The sequence below is a fragment of the Callospermophilus lateralis genome, chromosome 6 (genome assembly GCF_048772815.1).
Source record: "Callospermophilus lateralis isolate mCalLat2 chromosome 6, mCalLat2.hap1, whole genome shotgun sequence".
Lineage (NCBI taxonomy): Eukaryota > Metazoa > Chordata > Mammalia > Rodentia > Sciuridae > Callospermophilus > Callospermophilus lateralis.
This window is the reverse complement of record NC_135310.1, coordinates 136,654,430-136,662,068: the sequence shown is the minus strand read 5'-3', so window position 1 is coordinate 136,662,068 and position 7,639 is coordinate 136,654,430. Positions and strand designations below refer to the sequence as shown.

At 34.5% G+C, this 7,639-nt stretch overlaps 1 pseudogene; it reads right to left on the bottom strand.

Moving 5' to 3' along the window:
• Window positions 1-564: 564 nt before the first annotated feature.
• On the bottom strand, window positions 565-1,999 carry LOC143402192 (protein lin-54 homolog pseudogene; annotated as a pseudogene).
• Between the last annotated feature and the right edge of the window lie 5,640 nt (window positions 2,000-7,639).

Below are 7,639 nucleotides of genomic sequence, written 5' to 3'. Positions count from 1 at the left end.
ACTTGAATACTTTGAAACATTATTTACAATGATAACAAACTTGTGAATTAGCCTAATCACTGGCCAAGACGTTACTCTACAATAAGGGAGATCTTAAGGTATGGGTCTCTAACTACTGAACTGAAAGGAGTTTCAGGAAAGGTCTTGAAAACAAGTTGGGTACCAGTCACATGTTCAATGAAAGAAGAGTGTAAAATCTCCTCACCTGTCACTTCAAGGCTCACCCAAGCTGATGACATGGAGCCCAGAGCAATACTTGCCCAGAAGGGATCCTGAGAAAACACAAGGAAGTTTTTATGGAGCACAGCCCATGAAATGGGTAAATGGCAGCAGGAATTCAGGGACCCAGGCCTCAATCTCTTCCTGGATCCACATGATGCTCAAGTTCCTTCAAAGCATCTTGGACCAAGAAATAGTAACTCGAGGCAATGGGCTATGCGATATGTGTGTGTGTCTGGGCAACTGTTCCACTTCAGAATCTGGAAACTCAGAGTGCTTTTAGTACAGCAGGAAGAGCCCTTATGACACAGAATGGAACTGAAACAGAGTTAACCAGAGTAACAGTCATGGGAACTTTCCTTCAGTTTTTGAAGAGGATACATAACAATTACATCCCTTGCTATAACATTGATATGATTCTCCCAGTTTCCTTTGCCTGTCTTAGGCTTAAAATCTTCTGTATTTCTGTCAAGACATGCCTTTATTGTTTTTTGCCTTTCATTTTCATGTTACCCATTGTTATAACAATTAATACAACTGCAATTGTTATAAAATTTGCCATTTACAAAGCAATCACAGTATAATTTCAAACAGTGATTTTGTACAATTACAGGGCTTTCTGGTCTGACTGGCAGATACTGATGGGATTATGCAATTAATGGAAGACTTGCCTGGGTCTGGATACCAGATGTTCCAGTAAAATTAGAGCTGTCTGCTATACACACATATGAAGACTGCTGTAGATTAGTAATGTACTGTTAGAGTCTGTAAACAAGTCTGGATGGCACCTGGCAAAATGCCAGAGGGAGTGGTTTGTAAAGTAACAAAAGCGAGCCATTAAGTGTGGAGATTCCTGATTGGTTGACTGCTGTATCTAGTTTATGCTAATTAAGATAAGCTGTGCAAAATGTATAAATACCTCTGTTATCCTACAATAAACGGCTCCTATTCCTGCTGCATCAATCTACGCAAGTTATTCGTCACCCCCCCGGTTATTCTGCTGCAGCCGGACTGCGGCAATGTACTGAGCTGGAAGCATGCATAACCCACAATCCCTGTTCCTGAAGCTGGTGCCAGGACAGTACCTGGTGGCAGGTTAGGGAAGTTGGGCTGGATCTGTGGCAGTGGGGTGAAAGGCTGTTAGTTAATATTTATGAAGCTGGATTGATGGATTTGGGGACAACTTGTTGGATAGTCTGAGCTTGGACAAATGGAACTGACATCCACACTGGGGGTGTATTAACGACCACTGGCTTCGCTTCCTAAACAGGCTTAATGCTTGTACTGGGATTCTGACTAACTGGTTGGGTTAAGATACTGACTGTTGTGACAGTAACAAATCAGACATAATGAAACTTCCTTCTAGGCACTTGAATCTTCTGGGCATTTGCCAGCAGTTCTAGAGGAATTGGGAGCAGTTTCCAGAGTAATATTTGTCATAAATTGTGATATGCCTACTCCTCCAACAGTGATGGTCTACACAGCTGATTCCATTGGTGATTTCAAAGTGAGATGGCTATTTTATTTGGCATCTGCATTATCGAATTAAAAGTTGATGCAATAACACCACTTTCAGATATTGTTATGGTCTTTGATGGAGTTCTAGGGGTAGACTGTGAAAGAATGTTACCTGCAATGACTGATAGTGATACTTGAGTTGTCTGTTCTGTAACTGTTTTACTATTAATTGGTTTGCAAAAATCAACTTCATGATTACTGGACCACAGGTTGGTGTTCCAGGCTTGACAGCAATCTCATCTGGCACCACCTCTATGATCATTCTTCTGCTAGACTGGTATCAGGTGCAACACCAGAGGCACCACTGCCTCCTCACAAGGCATTCCTCAGGCTCCTAGCGCTGTGGTGCCTCCCAGACACACACCCAAGTTTGTTCAAAATCACAAGCCCCACACCACCTTACCACTTCATCCCATAATCACTATGTCTATAACTACTAATTGGAGTATTTTGTCCATTTCCATTTAATGTTGTTCTACTCATCTCATATTCTTTTAAAAGATTATAAAATACAATTTATGTGTCATAAAGTTCTCTTCCTTAAGTTGCACCTTTTCAATGCTTTAAAGTTTATTTACAGAGTCTTGAACGATGATAATCTAATTTCTAAAAAGTTTCAGTCTTATGTATTCTTATTTTCTCTGATTTCTTTCTTCCTTTACATTAATCATATATATATATATATATATATATATGTATTTCATTTTCCCTCTTCTGGTTCTACTTTATTAATATTTGAGTTAGTAATGTAGAGATTACACATGCATCTGTGGTATTAATAAAATAATACAGGTTAGTAACAGTACTATGTTGCAGGAAAATGTGGGACCTTGGAACATGTGTTAACAAGCTGAAGCCTTTTCTTTTGTTATAACAGCTCTACATCTCAACAGCATGCATATTTTAAGCCCTACCCTTCCAAGAGTGTCAGGCTCACATCAGTACATTTCTTGTCTCTATGGAATTATGGATCCCTCATGTCCTGAGCTACTTCAGATGCTTCCAAAGCCTCTGAACTCCTACCTCCCATTTTTTTGTTTTACTTATTTGTTTATTTAGTATTTGATTATTTTTGTAATTTATCACCTCTTAAGTAAATCTTTTAAAACTTTTCCAGTTTAAGGAGTTTCTGTTTTCTATAGCCAGAACACTGGCTGGCTGCAAGCCGAAAATGGAATTACTGATATTTTTCTGATATTTTTTCCTAAAATTTTCAAATAAAGTCTCATCCAAACAATAAATATTCAAAACAAATTCAAACAACTTTGGTTTTGACCTACAAGTTTCCTTTCCCTAAAAAAAAAAAAAAAAAAAAAAAAAAAAAAAAAAAAAAAAAAAAAAAAACGTGTGTGATACATGGATTCCTTGGAGAAAGATAGTTTGTTAAAGAAGTGAACCAACTGCCAGTTAACAAAGAATTAAATGAAAGTCACACTGTACACATTCATTAAAACATTTTCATGTGGGTAAATCAATTATATTTTAACAGGAAATAAAACCTCAAAAGTGGAAAGGAAACGAAACAAATATTTAACTAGAATTTGTTAAACTATAAACCAAATTTATACCTACTGACATAGACTTTGTGATGGTTACTTATAGACTTGCTTTCTGTCCAAAAACTAGTATTCTCATTAGTTAGCATGTTACTTTCTTTAATTACCATTTTTCATCTTTACATGTATTTCTTTTTTTCTTTAATTTTTTGTGGTTTTAAATGGACAGCATGGCTTTATTTCATTTGTTTATCTTTATGTCGTGCTGAGGATAGAACCCAGTGCCTCATATGTGCTAGAGAAGCACTCTACCACTGAGCTACAGCCTCAGCAACTTACATGTGTTTTCAAATGACAGAATAGACTCACTGGACCTGCAACAGAGCAGTCTCCTAAGTGCTCTCAAGTATAGGCTGAGTAATTTTAAAATGGAAAATTCAAAGTACTAAATAAGGACACACTGGTACAACATTGATATAAGAGAAATTATAAATAATTAAATAGCATCTCTGTGTACTGGAATATTGAATGTGATTTCTATTTTAAACTGCATGAGACTGCAAAATCCTTCTTGTTATCACTTTGAGAAGTTTACCATAAACTTAATTAAGCAAATGAAGTCACAAATAGAAATTCAGTAATTTATTCAGACATTGACCATATTTTCTGGCTTTATTGTGGCCTTTTTTAAATTAACCAGGCAAAACTCCCTTTTCAGATGTTGAACACTGAAGCAGATTTAGTAGAGTAATCTTAGCACTCTTCCACACTAACGCATGTATGATCTAATTCAAGGAAAGTCCTTATAAATTGTATTTGCAAATTTGATTATTTTTTTAAAAAAAATTTAAACAAGGCAGCAAAGGACTGATATATCACTTCCTAACTAATTCCTGTTTTAAAACAGGACAGCTCTTAGAATACTAATTAAATGCTTTCTGAATTTGCCCAAACACTCAGGAAAACATGTATGGTTTTAACTCACTGTAAGTAATAATTCTTCAAATCACAGAATATGCTAAAATGGCTCATGCATAAATTTCCAAATTAACAAATTCAAGTGGAGGAATACTAATAATATAGTAGGTCTCTCCCATATAGGCTACTTATGAGAATTAATAAACACAATCAAATACCATAAGCAATTACATATTAGGGGGATCAATAATTAGGAACAACTTATAGAAGGAAAAAAAAAACAATGAGGGAGGACCACCTTATTACTAAACACTGGAACATTTCTAAAAGGTTAGATGATTAAATCACAGCACTTGACAATAGTAGCCTGCTTGTCTAACAGAATACTTAAGTGTACAGAAAGAGCTTTAGAAGGGGAGTACATTTACTGTACAATTTAAAATGCATCAAGTAAATATGAGTAAGGGGATTATCAGTCATGAATAATGATGGGATTGTGGCATAACCATTGGGAAAAATCAACTTACTATACTAATTTCAATAACCCTCAAAACATATCTACCAAGATTTAAGACAAAAACAAAGAAGGAGGAGTAACTCTCCAGAAAGAATATAAACTACAACACCATGCTTTAAGAGAATAATCTTATGGGGCTGAGGTGGCTCAGCAGGTGAGCTCTCACCTAGCATGTGTGAGGAACTGGGTTGGATCCTCAGCACCACATAAAAATAAGTAAATAAAATAAAGGTATTGTGTCCAACTACAACTTACATTTTTTTAAAAAAAATAAAATAATCATTAAAAATGGTTACAGAAGTTTTCCTTACTTCTTAGCTTCTGCTGGATCTCTAGCTCACCTAGTCTTACATTCAAAACATAAATTACAGGACCTACAAGAATTACTAGGCTTATAAAAAAACAGTTCAGACAATGTTGTGGTGTAAACTAATCAAAAAAATCAGTAAGAATATAAGTTATAGGTTACAGATTAGTAAAAAATGATAGATTATAGACGTAAGATTTTTGACTCAATTTTGCTGCCTTCTATTAAAAAAAAAACTGTTACAAGAGGTGTTTCTGAAAAAACTGAAATGGAAAGTGTCTTCTTTCAAAAATTTTTTTCTGTACCCCAAAGAATGTACCCAACTCAGGATATGGTGGTGGTCGTGGTGAGCTACATCCTGGGTTGAGTATATTCATGGGTCTACATGACTTTAAAATAGATTAATGCCCCCACTCAGGTTAAACCCAGGATATGGTTGTCCAGCACATGTTTGGACCCAAGATGTGATTAAACTAAATGCTTTTTTTTAGCCTCTGTAACATCTTTGCTTGTGTGATGTTGAGATAAGCCCCTGAATTGTGCTTTTTTTCCCCATTCTTAAATTTCCAAGACACAGGCAAGGAAATTGTGGTTCTCCCACAGAACAACAGTCTCTATGGGTGGGAGACAGTCCTTGGACAGCTAAATAAAGCTCTATTATGTTTAAATTAAAACTTAAGAGTTTTTTTTTTTTTTTTTTTTCTGAAGTGGCTGCTCAAATCAATAAGAGAAGGAAAAGTGTCTTTTTAAATCCAAACTTCTTGGCTAGCTATCTTATCTGTTTGCAGCTGGATTTCTTAACTACTGTTACAGGAAAGAAAGACAAAAATAAATACCAAATGTATAAGCTTTCTTTTAAATTTTTTTTTGTTTTGTTTTGAGAATTTCACAGGTTTCCACATTGTTTATATCTGAACTGACTTGTATCTGAGCTAAAAGTATCCTCTGACCTGATGAAGCAGTTAGTATTGTGACTATTTAAGTTTTTTAATATTCTATGTTAGTTAATGTTTTCTTCTGATCAGTCTTATTTTATCTAAATCTAAAGGTTTTTACATTCTGTCTTTGTCCAAAGGCCAATTTCTCCAAGGTTAACCCTCAAATACATTCAAAAATTTCTTTTAATAAATCCATAGGAGGATATGATGATGGGAGTAAACCTGATAAATTATCAGGGACAAATAGCTATCTATATGAAACCTTTGATTTCAGTGTCCATCATGACTATTAGATGTTACACCTGGCATTTCCAATTATACAGGCCTGTCCTGTCTATATATTATGTACTTGGAATCACACTGGCATTTAAACAAATTAGTACTCATGAATTAAAATTTAAATAAGTAAATGAAGCCAAATAATTCAATTCAAATCAATCCATTAAATACAAATATAGATGTCTTTAAAATTCTAACCCACTAATTTTTCTAGATGGCCAGAAAATAAAATCTTTATTTCTAAAAAATGTCTATAATATAATATAATATCCATTGTTTCTAAAATTTTTCAACAGAGAAGAGATAATTAATATTGCTAATCACATTTTTCTTAAATTCTTATTTTATGATTAAATAAGTAAATTAAATTTAAAATAATTAATCTTCATCAATGTTTTTTTTAAATAAATAAATTAGAAATTACAATTGATGCCCAAATACTTTCTCCTTATTTTTCCAATTGTTAAAGAAACAACAGAATCCTGCCTCAAATCTCTCCTCACAAAGCTGAATTAGCCACCATTATCCTAGCACTGAGAATATTTTCTACTCCTTTAAACATTGTTACAGATTCTTAATATACAGCTAAACCTGTTCCATATATTTCTATAGCTGTGTTATCCCCTCATTTGGATTCCAATTTAATATCTCTTTTTTTAACCCTTCAAATTTTTCACAGCATCATATGTCCCCCATCTTCCTTGCTCATATGTATACCCAAACCAAGATTCCTGGACCTCTGATAGAGAATAATGCTCACACAGATACAGCTGTGAGATCCCTTTATCTTCTATTTTCAAGTGCTGTAAAATCTCATGGATTTTTTTTTCATCAAAATGCACAATCATTAATGAAGATTTTTCCATTTCTTCCCAATAAGCTCATGCCAATGTCATTAAATGTTCTCACTGTACACCCTTCTGGGCCCCTATGTGGGAATCTGAAAATCCTTGAGGCCTACATTCTAATGCACTTTGGCAAATGCATGTTACCCATTTCCCTCCTTTCATCCCTACTTCTTTCTTCATATTTTCACTAATACTCATTATGGGTTTATCTGGCTACTACCTATTGATCTAAAAATGTATCTGCTTACATTTCTCATTTATTACTCTGCTTTGCCACTATGGACAAGCCTACTTATTTAAAGACAGATAAGTTCCTGCATATACAACCTGTGCTTTTGTACCATTTTGTCCTTATTGGAATATAATTTTAACCTATGGAGTTCCCCATTCTACCCCACAAGTCTTCATTGAATGAACACATCATATCCTCTAGACATGCCTCTCAATACAAAAATAAAAAAGGGGACCTAACCCAAAGCAGAATACAATTTTTAATTTTATGAAAATGGACATAAAATAAAGGGTATACGGGACAATGGGGACTGAGTGAACTTAAAATGTGGTTTCCATTTCAAAAATTTTTCTGAGAACTAGAATCT